Genomic DNA, 12,546 nt, shown 5'->3' with positions numbered 1-12,546 from the left:
AAAATATCAATCCCAATTTTGGATTACTTTAATTAAAAAAAAATGCATATAGCAGAGGATAGTTTCTATCTGCCTACCTCTGGGTTATCGGCCCAGCATGCTTCCATTGCAGTACTCTGCTGCACATGTAAGTGCAAGAGATCCTGAAGCACTCACTCATCATGGGAAAGTACCAATGTGTTTCTTCGTTGGTTGATGGAAGAAACATTTTACAAAAACTCTCCAGATTATTGACTTTTTTAAGTTTTTCTAGGAAACGTTCTAGATGAATGCTTATTAGCCTTTGTCAGTACGTACTTTTTGCAAAGTGTCTCTGTGGCGCAATCGGTTAGTGTGTTTGGCTATTAACCAAAAGGTTGGTGGTTCAATCCCACCCAGGGACGTAATTGACCTTGTGATCAGATTTTGGTGATATTTAAGTCGACAAGTCAAAATTTCAAACCCCCTGTTATGGTGTGGGTACCTGGCCTTCCCTGATGTAATCAGAGTTAGATTTGATTCAGTGATTTTATAAAAACAGCTAGGAAGCACAATTTAGCAGTGGGTTGCAGAGAAAAAAAATATGCTGGCAGAAAAATCCAATTGAGTGATTAAACAGCTCTTCATTTTCTGGCTTTATTTTTATGCTAACAAATTTGTTCTCTGAAAAGTGTCCACAAAGCCAAGTCTCTGATTAACACCTTTGTAAGGATGGTTTTTCACCTATTACTAAATTAAACTTGTTTCATTGGAAAGGCAGCAAGATGCATCCTCATTTCAATGTCTACTGAAATAATACAGGTTGACACCAGGAAACATTAACGCCACTGCATCCTTGCTGCTTTCTCATGTTGAAGTCTGTTTAATGCGAAAACAAGGTGATATCTAATTAGCACACAGGTAAGGAATTAAGAAAATCTTTATTTAAGGGTGAAGATGTTTCTCACAAAATCGTTGCCCCAATGCATCATTGAAATTCAAGCTGGAAAGATGATTTTAATATATCACTTGTACATTTTGTATTGCTCTTCTGGTGACAATGTAGTTTGTTTTTGTCAATTACCATTTTAATAATAGGGTAAAGAAAATTAAGTGGATTTTTGAAAGAAAACAATACTGTCAATATACTATTAAAACAAATTAAAATGGTAAAAGTTATTGTACTTTAAGTAAAAATAAAAGAGCCAAAATATCAATCCCAGTTTTGAATTACTTTAATTAACAAAAAAAAATTGCATATAGCAGAGGATAGTTTCAATCTGCCTACCTCTGGGTTATGGGCCCAGCATGCTTCCGTTGCTGTACTCTGCTGCACATGTAAGTGCAAGAGATCCTGAAGCACTCACTCATCATGGGAAAGTACCAATGTGTTTCTTCGTTGGTTGATGGAAGAAACATTTTACAAAAACTCTCCAGATTATTGACTTTTTAAAGTTTTTCTAGGAAAAGTTCTAGATGAATGCTTATTAGCCTTTGTCAGTATGTACTTTTTGCAAAGTGTCTCTGTGGCGCAATCGGTTAGTGTGTTCGGCTATTAACCAAAAGGTTGGTGGTTCAATCCCACCCAGGGACGTAATTGACCTTGTGATCAGATTTTGGTGATATTTAAGTCGACAAGTCAAAATTTCAAACCCCCTGTTATGGTGTGGGTACCTGGCCTTCCCTGATGTAATCAGAGTTAGATTTGATTCAGTGATTTTATAAAAACAGCTAGGAAGCACAATTTAGCAGTGGGTTGCAGAGAAAAAAAATATGCTGGCAGAAAAATCCAATTGAGTGATTAAACAGCTCTTCATTTTCTGGCTTTATTTTTATGCTAACAAATTTGTTCTCTGAAAAGTGTCCACAAAGCCAAGTCTCTGATTAACACCTTTGTAAGGATGGTTTTTCACCTATTACTAAATTAAACTTGTTTCATTGGAAAGGCAGCAAGATGCATCCTCATTTCAATGTCTACTGAAATAATACAGGTTGACACCAGGAAACATTAACGCCACTGCATCCTTGCTGCTTTCTCATGTTGAAGTCTGTTTAATGCGAAAACAAGGTGATATCTAATTAGCACACAGGTAAGGAATTAAGAAAATCTTTATTTAAGGGTGAAGATGTTTCTCACAAAATCGTTGCCCCAATGCATCATTGAAATTCAAGCTGGAAAGATGATTTTAATATATCACTTGTACATTTTGTATTGCTCTTCTGGTGACAATGTAGTTTGTTTTTGTCAATTACCATTTTAATAATAGGGTAAAGAAAATTAAGTGGATTTTTGAAAGAAAACAATACTGTCAATATACTATTAAAACAAATTAAAATGGTAAAAGTTATTGTACTTTAAGTAAAAATAAAAGAGCCAAAATATCAATCCCAGTTTTGAATTACTTTAATTAACAAAAAAAATTGCATATAGCAGAGGATAGTTTCAATCTGCCTACCTCTGGGTTATGGGCCCAGCATGCTTCCGTTGCTGTACTCTGCTGCACATGTAAGTGCAAGAGATCCTGAAGCACTCACTCATCATGGGAAAGTACCAATGTGTTTCTTCGTTGGTTGATGGAAGAAACATCTTACAAAAACTCTCCAGATTATTGACTTTTTAAAGTTTTTCTAGGAAACGTTCTAGATGAATGCTTATTAGCCTTTGTCAGTATGTACTTTTTGCAAAGTGTCTCTGTGGCGCAATTGGTTAGTGTGTACGGCTATTAACCAAAAGGTTGGTGGTTAAATCCTACCCAGGGACGTAATTGACCTTGTGATCAGATTTTGGTGATATTTAAGTAGACAAGTCAAAATTTCAAGCCCCCTCTTATGGTGTAGGGTACCTGGCCTTCTCTGATGTAATCAGAGTTAGATTTGATTCAGTGATTTTATAAAAAACAGCTAGGAAGCACAATTTAGCAGTGGGTTGCAGAGAAAAAAAATATGCTGGCAGAAAAATCCAATTGAGTGATTAAACAGCTCTTCATTTTCTGGCTTTATTTTTATGCTAACAAATTTGTTCTCTGAAAAGTGTCCACAAAGCCAAGTCTCTGATTAACACCTTTGTAAGGATGGTTTTTCACCTATTACTAAATTAAACTTGCTTCATTGGAAAGGCAGCAAGATGCATCCTCATTTCAATGTCTACTGAAATAATACAAGTTGACACCAGGAAACATTAACGCCACTGCATCCTTGCTGCTTTCTCATGTGGAAGTCTGTTTAATATGAAAACAAGGTGATATCTAATTAGCACACAGGTAAGGAATTAAGAAAATCTTTATTTAAGGGTGAAGATGTTTCTCACAAAATCGTTGCCCCAATGCATCATTGAAATTCAAGCTGTAAATATGATTTTAATATATCACTTGTACATTTTGTATTGCTCTTCTGGTGACAATGTAGTTTGTTTTTGTCAATTACCATTTTAATAATAGGGTAAAGAAAATTAAGTGGATTTTTGAAAGAAAACAATACTGTCAATATACTATTAAAACAAATTAAAATGGTAAAAGTTATTGTACTTTAAGTAAAAATAAAAGAGCCAAAATATCAATCCCAGTTTTGGATTACTTTAATTAACAAACAAAAAAATGCATATAGCAGAGGATAGTTTCAATCTGCCTACCTCTGGGTTATGGGCCCAGCATGCTTCCTTTGCTGTACTCTGCTGCACATATAAGTGCAAGAGATCCTGAAGCACTCACTCATCATGGGAAAGTACCAATGTGTTTCTTCGTTGGTTGATAGAAGAAACATCTTACAAAAACTCTCTAGATTATTGACTTTTTTAAGTTTTTCTAGGAAACGTTTTAGATGAATGCTTATTAGCATTTGTCAGTATGTACTTTCAGAAAGTGTCTCTGTGGCGCAATCAGTTAGTATGTACGGCTACTAACCAAAAGGTTGGTGGTTCAATCCCACCCAGAGACCTAATTGACCTTGTTATCAGATTTTGGTGATCTTTAAGTAGACAAGTCAAAATTTCAAACCCCCTGTTATGGTGTAGGGTACCTGGCCTTCTCTGATGTAATCAGAGTTAGATTTGATTCAGTGATTTTATAAAAACAGCTAGGAAGCACAATTTAGCAGTGGGTTGCAGAGAAAAAAAATATGCTGGCAGAAAAATCCAATTGAGTGATTAAACAGCTCTTTATTTTCTGGCTTTATTTTTATGCTAACAAATTTGTTCTCTGAAAAGTGTCCACAAAGCCAAGTCTCTGATTAACACCTTTGTAAGGATGGTTTTTCACCTATTACTAAATTAAACTTGCTTCATTGGAAAGGCAGCAAGATGCATCCTCATTTCAATGTCTACTGAAATAATACAGGTTGACACCAGGAAACATTAACGCCACTGCATCCTTGCTGCTTTCTCATGTGGAAGTCTGTTTAATGTGAAAACAAGGTGATATCTAATTAGCACACAGGTAAGGAATTAAGAAAATCTTTATTTAAGGGTGAAGATGTTTCTCACAAAATCGTTGCCCCAATGCATCATTGAAATTCAAGCTGGAAAGATGATTTTAATATATCACTTGTACATTTTGTATTGCTCTTCTGGTGACAATGTAGTTTGTTTTTGTCAATTACCATTTTAATAATAGGGTAAAGAAAATTAAGTGGATTTTTGAAAGAAAACAATACTGTCAATATACTATTAAAACAAATTAAAATGGTAAAAGTTATTGTACTTTAAGTAAAAATAAAAGAGCCAAAATATCAATCCCAGTTTTGGATTACTTTAATTAACAAACAAAAAAATGCATATAGCAGAGGATAGTTTCAATCTGCCTACCTCTGGGTTATGGGCCCAGCATGCTTCCATTGCTGTACTCTGCTGCACATATAAGTGCAAGAGATCCTGAAGCACTCACTCATCATTGGAAAGTACCAATGTGTTTCTTCGTTGGTTGATAGAAGAAACATCTTACAAAAACTCTCCAGATTATTGACTTTTTTAAGTTTTTCTAGGAAACGTTTTAGATGAATGCTTATTAGTATTTGTCAGTATGTACTTTTGGAAAGTGTCTCTGTGGCGCAATCAGTTAGTGTGTACGGCTATTAACCAAAAGGTTGGTGGTTCAATCCCACCCAGGGACGTAATTGACCTTGTATTCAGATTTTGGTGATCTTTAAGTCGACAAGTCAAATTTCATACCCCTGTTATGGTGTAGGGTACCTGGCCTTCTCTGATGTAATCAGAGTTAGATTTGATTCAGTGATTTTATAAAAACAGCTAGGAAGCACAATTTAGCAGTGGGTTGCAGAGAAAAAGAAATATGCTGGCAAAAAAATCAAATTGCGTGATTAAACAGCTCTTCATTTTCTGGCTTTATTTTTATGCTAACAAATTTGTTCTCTGAAAAGTGTCCACAAAGCCAAGTCTCTGATTAACACCTTTGTAGGGATGGTTTTTCACCTATTACTAAATTAAACTTGCTTCATTGGAAAGGCAGCAAGATGCATCCTCATTTCAATGTCTACTGAAATAATACAGGTTGACACCAGGAAACATTAACGCCACTGCATCCTTGCTGCTTTCTCATGTGGAAGTCTGTTTAATGTGAAAACAAGGTGATATCTAATTAGCACACAGGTAAGGAATTAAGAAAATCTTTATTTAAGGGTGAAGATGTTTCTCACAAAATCGTTGCCCCAATGCATCATTGAAATTCAAGCTGGAAATATGATTTTAATATATCACTTGTACATTTTGTATTGCTCTTCTGGTGACAATGTAGTTTGTTTTTGTCAATTACCATTTTAATAATAGGGTAAAGAAAATTAAGTGGATTTTTGAAAGAAAACAATACTGTCAATATACTATTAAAACAAATTAAAATGGTAAAAGTTATTGTACTTTAAGTAAAAATAAAAGAGCCAAAATATCAATCCCAGTTTTGGATTACTTTAATTAACAAACAAAAAAATGCATATAGCAGAGGATAGTTTCAATCTGCCTACCTCTGGGTTATGGGCCCAGCATGCTTCCATTGCTGTACTCTGCTGCACATATAAGTGCAAGAGATCCTGAAGCACTCACTCATCATGGGAAAGTACCAATGTGTTTCTTCGTTGGTTGATAGAAGAAACATCTTACAAAAACTCTCTAGATTATTGACTTTTTTAAGTTTTTCTAGGAAACGTTTTAGATGAATGCTTATTAGCATTTGTCAGTATGTACTTTCAGAAAGTGTCTCTGTGGCGCAATCAGTTAGTATGTATGGCTACTAACCAAAAGGTTGGTGGTTCAATCCCACCCAGAGACCTAATTGACCTTGTTATCAGATTTTGGTGATCTTTAAGTAGACAAGTCAAAATTTCAAACCCCCTGTTATGGTGTAGGGTACCTGGCCTTCTCTGATGTAATCAGAGTTAGATTTGATTCAGTGATTTTATAAAAACAGCTAGGAAGCACAATTTAGCAGTGGGTTGCAGAGAAAAGAAATATGCTGGCAGAAAAATCCAATTGAGTGATTAAACAGCTCTTTATTTTCTGGCTTTATTTTTATGCTAACAAATTTGTTCTCTGAAAAGTGTCCACAAAGCCAAGTCTCTGATTAACACCTTTGTAAGGATGGTTTTTCACCTATTACTAAATTAAACTTGCTTCATTGGAAAGGCAGCAAGATGCATCCTCATTTCAATGTCTACTGAAATAATACAGGTTGACACCAGGAAACATTAACGCCACTGCATCCTTGCTGCTTTCTCATGTGGAAGTCTGTTTAATGTGAAAACAAGGTGATATCTAATTAGCACACAGGTAAGGAATTAAGAAAATCTTTATTTAAGGGTGAAGATGTTTCTCACAAAATCGTTGCCCCAATGCATCATTGAAATTCAAGCTGGAAAGATGATTTTAATATATCACTTGTACATTTTGTATTGCTCTTCTGGTGACAATGTAGTTTGTTTTTGTCAATTACCATTTTAATAATAGGGTAAAGAAAATTAAGTGGATTTTTGAAAGAAAACAATACTGTCAATATACTATTAAAACAAATTAAAATGGTAAAAGTTATTGTACTTTAAGTAAAAATAAAAGAGCCAAAATATCAATCCCAGTTTTGGATTACTTTAATTAACAAACAAAAAAATGCATATAGCAGAGGATAGTTTCAATCTGCCTACCTCTGGGTTATGGGCCCAGCATGCTTCCATTGCTGTACTCTGCTGCACATATAAGTGCAAGAGATCCTGAAGCACTCACTCATCATTGGAAAGTACCAATGTGTTTCTTCGTTGGTTGATAGAAGAAACATCTTACAAAAACTCTCCAGATTATTGACTTTTTTAAGTTTTTCTAGGAAACGTTTTAGATGAATGCTTATTAGTATTTGTCAGTATGTACTTTTGGAAAGTGTCTCTGTGGCGCAATCAGTTAGTGTGTACGGCTATTAACCAAAAGGTTGGTGGTTCAATCCCACCCAGGGACGTAATTGACCTTGTATTCAGATTTTGGTGATCTTTAAGTAGACAAGTCAAATTTCATACCCCCTGTTATGGTGTAGGGTACCTGGCCTTCTCTGATGTAATCAGAGTTAGATTTGATTCAGTGATTTTATAAAAACAGCTAGGAAGCACAATTTAGCAGTGGGTTGCAGAGAAAAAGAAATATGCTGGCAAAAAAATCAAATTGCGTGATTAAACAGCTCTTCATTTTCTGGCTTTATTTTTATGCTAACAAATTTGTTCTCTGAAAAGTGTCCACAAAGCCAAGTCTCTGATTAACACCTTTGTAGGGATGGTTTTTCACCTATTACTAAATTAAACTTGCTTCATTGGAAAGGCAGCAAGATGCATCCTCATTTCAATGTCTACTGAAATAATACAGGTTGACACCAGGAAACATTAACGCCACTGCATCCTTGCTGCTTTCTCATGTGGAAGTCTGTTTAATGTGAAAACAAGGTGATATCTAATTAGCACACAGGTAAGGAATTAAGAAAATCTTTATTTAAGGGTGAAGATGTTTCTCACAAAATCGTTGCCCCAATGCATCATTGAAATTCAAGCTGGAAATATGATTTTAATATATCACTTGTACATTTTGTATTGCTCTTCTGGTGACAATGTAGTTTGTTTTTGTCAATTACCATTTTAATAATAGGGTAAAGAAAATTAAGTGGATTTTTGAAAGAAAACAATACTGTCAATATACTATTAAAACAAATTAAAATGGTAAAAGTTATTGTACTTTAAGTAAAAATAAAAGAGCCAAAATATCAATCCCAGTTTTGAATTACTTTAATTAACAAAAAAAATTGCATATAGCAGAGGATAGTTTCAATCTGCCTACCTCTGGGTTATGGGCCCAGCATGCTTCCGTTGCTGTACTCTGCTGCACATGTAAGTGCAAGAGATCCTGAAGCACTCACTCATCATGGGAAAGTACCAATGTGTTTCTTCGTTGGTTGATGGAAGAAACATCTTACAAAAACTCTCCAGATTATTGACTTTTTAAAGTTTTTCTAGGAAACGTTCTAGATGAATGCTTATTAGCCTTTGTCAGTATGTACTTTTTGCAAAGTGTCTCTGTGGCGCAATTGGTTAGTGTGTACGGCTATTAACCAAAAGGTTGGTGGTTAAATCCTACCCAGGGACGTAATTGACCTTGTGATCAGATTTTGGTGATATTTAAGTAGACAAGTCAAAATTTCAAGCCCCCTCTTATGGTGTAGGGTACCTGGCCTTCTCTGATGTAATCAGAGTTAGATTTGATTCAGTGATTTTATAAAAAACAGCTAGGAAGCACAATTTAGCAGTGGGTTGCAGAGAAAAAAAATATGCTGGCAGAAAAATCCAATTGAGTGATTAAACAGCTCTTCATTTTCTGGCTTTATTTTTATGCTAACAAATTTGTTCTCTGAAAAGTGTCCACAAAGCCAAGTCTCTGATTAACACCTTTGTAAGGATGGTTTTTCACCTATTACTAAATTAAACTTGCTTCATTGGAAAGGCAGCAAGATGCATCCTCATTTCAATGTCTACTGAAATAATACAAGTTGACACCAGGAAACATTAACGCCACTGCATCCTTGCTGCTTTCTCATGTGGAAGTCTGTTTAATATGAAAACAAGGTGATATCTAATTAGCACACAGGTAAGGAATTAAGAAAATCTTTATTTAAGGGTGAAGATGTTTCTCACAAAATCGTTGCCCCAATGCATCATTGAAATTCAAGCTGTAAATATGATTTTAATATATCACTTGTACATTTTGTATTGCTCTTCTGGTGACAATGTAGTTTGTTTTTGTCAATTACCATTTTAATAATAGGGTAAAGAAAATTAAGTGGATTTTTGAAAGAAAACAATACTGTCAATATACTATTAAAACAAATTAAAATGGTAAAAGTTATTGTACTTTAAGTAAAAATAAAAGAGCCAAAATATCAATCCCAGTTTTGGATTACTTTAATTAACAAACAAAAAAATGCATATAGCAGAGGATAGTTTCAATCTGCCTACCTCTGGGTTATGGGCCCAGCATGCTTCCTTTGCTGTACTCTGCTGCACATATAAGTGCAAGAGATCCTGAAGCACTCACTCATCATGGGAAAGTACCAATGTGTTTCTTCGTTGGTTGATAGAAGAAACATCTTACAAAAACTCTCTAGATTATTGACTTTTTTAAGTTTTTCTAGGAAACGTTTTAGATGAATGCTTATTAGCATTTGTCAGTATGTACTTTCAGAAAGTGTCTCTGTGGCGCAATCAGTTAGTATGTACGGCTACTAACCAAAAGGTTGGTGGTTCAATCCCACCCAGAGACCTAATTGACCTTGTTATCAGATTTTGGTGATCTTTAAGTAGACAAGTCAAAATTTCAAACCCCCTGTTATGGTGTAGGGTACCTGGCCTTCTCTGATGTAATCAGAGTTAGATTTGATTCAGTGATTTTATAAAAACAGCTAGGAAGCACAATTTAGCAGTGGGTTGCAGAGAAAAAAAATATGCTGGCAGAAAAATCCAATTGAGTGATTAAACAGCTCTTTATTTTCTGGCTTTATTTTTATGCTAACAAATTTGTTCTCTGAAAAGTGTCCACAAAGCCAAGTCTCTGATTAACACCTTTGTAAGGATGGTTTTTCACCTATTACTAAATTAAACTTGCTTCATTGGAAAGGCAGCAAGATGCATCCTCATTTCAATGTCTACTGAAATAATACAGGTTGACACCAGGAAACATTAACGCCACTGCATCCTTGCTGCTTTCTCATGTGGAAGTCTGTTTAATGTGAAAACAAGGTGATATCTAATTAGCACACAGGTAAGGAATTAAGAAAATCTTTATTTAAGGGTGAAGATGTTTCTCACAAAATCGTTGCCCCAATGCATCATTGAAATTCAAGCTGGAAAGATGATTTTAATATATCACTTGTACATTTTGTATTGCTCTTCTGGTGACAATGTAGTTTGTTTTTGTCAATTACCATTTTAATAATAGGGTAAAGAAAATTAAGTGGATTTTTGAAAGAAAACAATACTGTCAATATACTATTAAAACAAATTAAAATGGTAAAAGTTATTGTACTTTAAGTAAAAATAAAAGAGCCAAAATATCAATCCCAGTTTTGGATTACTTTAATTAACAAACAAAAAAATGCATATAGCAGAGGATAGTTTCAATCTGCCTACCTCTGGGTTATGGGCCCAGCATGCTTCCATTGCTGTACTCTGCTGCACATATAAGTGCAAGAGATCCTGAAGCACTCACTCATCATTGGAAAGTACCAATGTGTTTCTTCGTTGGTTGATAGAAGAAACATCTTACAAAAACTCTCCAGATTATTGACTTTTTTAAGTTTTTCTAGGAAACGTTTTAGATGAATGCTTATTAGTATTTGTCAGTATGTACTTTTGGAAAGTGTCTCTGTGGCGCAATCAGTTAGTGTGTACGGCTATTAACCAAAAGGTTGGTGGTTCAATCCCACCCAGGGACGTAATTGACCTTGTATTCAGATTTTGGTGATCTTTAAGTCGACAAGTCAAATTTCATACCCCTGTTATGGTGTAGGGTACCTGGCCTTCTCTGATGTAATCAGAGTTAGATTTGATTCAGTGATTTTATAAAAACAGCTAGGAAGCACAATTTAGCAGTGGGTTGCAGAGAAAAAGAAATATGCTGGCAAAAAAATCAAATTGCGTGATTAAACAGCTCTTCATTTTCTGGCTTTATTTTTATGCTAACAAATTTGTTCTCTGAAAAGTGTCCACAAAGCCAAGTCTCTGATTAACACCTTTGTAGGGATGGTTTTTCACCTATTACTAAATTAAACTTGCTTCATTGGAAAGGCAGCAAGATGCATCCTCATTTCAATGTCTACTGAAATAATACAGGTTGACACCAGGAAACATTAACGCCACTGCATCCTTGCTGCTTTCTCATGTGGAAGTCTGTTTAATGTGAAAACAAGGTGATATCTAATTAGCACACAGGTAAGGAATTAAGAAAATCTTTATTTAAGGGTGAAGATGTTTCTCACAAAATCGTTGCCCCAATGCATCATTGAAATTCAAGCTGGAAATATGATTTTAATATATCACTTGTACATTTTGTATTGCTCTTCTGGTGACAATGTAGTTTGTTTTTGTCAATTACCATTTTAATAATAGGGTAAAGAAAATTAAGTGGATTTTTGAAAGAAAACAATACTGTCAATATACTATTAAAACAAATTAAAATGGTAAAAGTTATTGTACTTTAAGTAAAAATAAAAGAGCCAAAATATCAATCCCAGTTTTGGATTACTTTAATTAACAAACAAAAAAATGCATATAGCAGAGGATAGTTTCAATCTGCCTACCTCTGGGTTATGGGCCCAGCATGCTTCCATTGCTGTACTCTGCTGCACATATAAGTGCAAGAGATCCTGAAGCACTCACTCATCATGGGAAAGTACCAATGTGTTTCTTCGTTGGTTGATAGAAGAAACATCTTACAAAAACTCTCTAGATTATTGACTTTTTTAAGTTTTTCTAGGAAACGTTTTAGATGAATGCTTATTAGCATTTGTCAGTATGTACTTTCAGAAAGTGTCTCTGTGGCGCAATCAGTTAGTATGTATGGCTACTAACCAAAAGGTTGGTGGTTCAATCCCACCCAGAGACCTAATTGACCTTGTTATCAGATTTTGGTGATCTTTAAGTAGACAAGTCAAAATTTCAAACCCCCTGTTATGGTGTAGGGTACCTGGCCTTCTCTGATGTAATCAGAGTTAGATTTGATTCAGTGATTTTATAAAAACAGCTAGGAAGCACAATTTAGCAGTGGGTTGCAGAGAAAAGAAATATGCTGGCAGAAAAATCCAATTGAGTGATTAAACAGCTCTTTATTTTCTGGCTTTATTTTTATGCTAACAAATTTGTTCTCTGAAAAGTGTCCACAAAGCCAAGTCTCTGATTAACACCTTTGTAAGGATGGTTTTTCACCTATTACTAAATTAAACTTGCTTCATTGGAAAGGCAGCAAGATGCATCCTCATTTCAATGTCTACTGAAATAATACAGGTTGACACCAGGAAACATTAACGCCACTGCATCCTTGCTGCTTTCTCATGTGGAAGTCTGTTTAATGTG

General features: G+C 34.9%; 1 non-coding gene across 1 annotated transcript; it reads left to right on the top strand.

Annotated features, from left to right (window-relative positions):
• Window positions 1-309: 309 nt before the first annotated feature.
• Window positions 310-383, top strand: TRNAN-AUU (transfer RNA asparagine (anticodon AUU)). The gene has a single exon. It is a non-coding gene; the product is annotated as a tRNA-Asn (tRNA).
• Window positions 384-12,546: the final 12,163 nt, after the last annotated feature.

The sequence above is a fragment of the Pseudophryne corroboree genome, unplaced genomic scaffold (genome assembly GCF_028390025.1).
Source record: "Pseudophryne corroboree isolate aPseCor3 unplaced genomic scaffold, aPseCor3.hap2 scaffold_714, whole genome shotgun sequence".
In the NCBI taxonomy this organism is placed as follows: domain Eukaryota; kingdom Metazoa; phylum Chordata; class Amphibia; order Anura; family Myobatrachidae; genus Pseudophryne; species Pseudophryne corroboree.
This window is presented reverse-complemented; position numbering and strand designations above follow the sequence as displayed.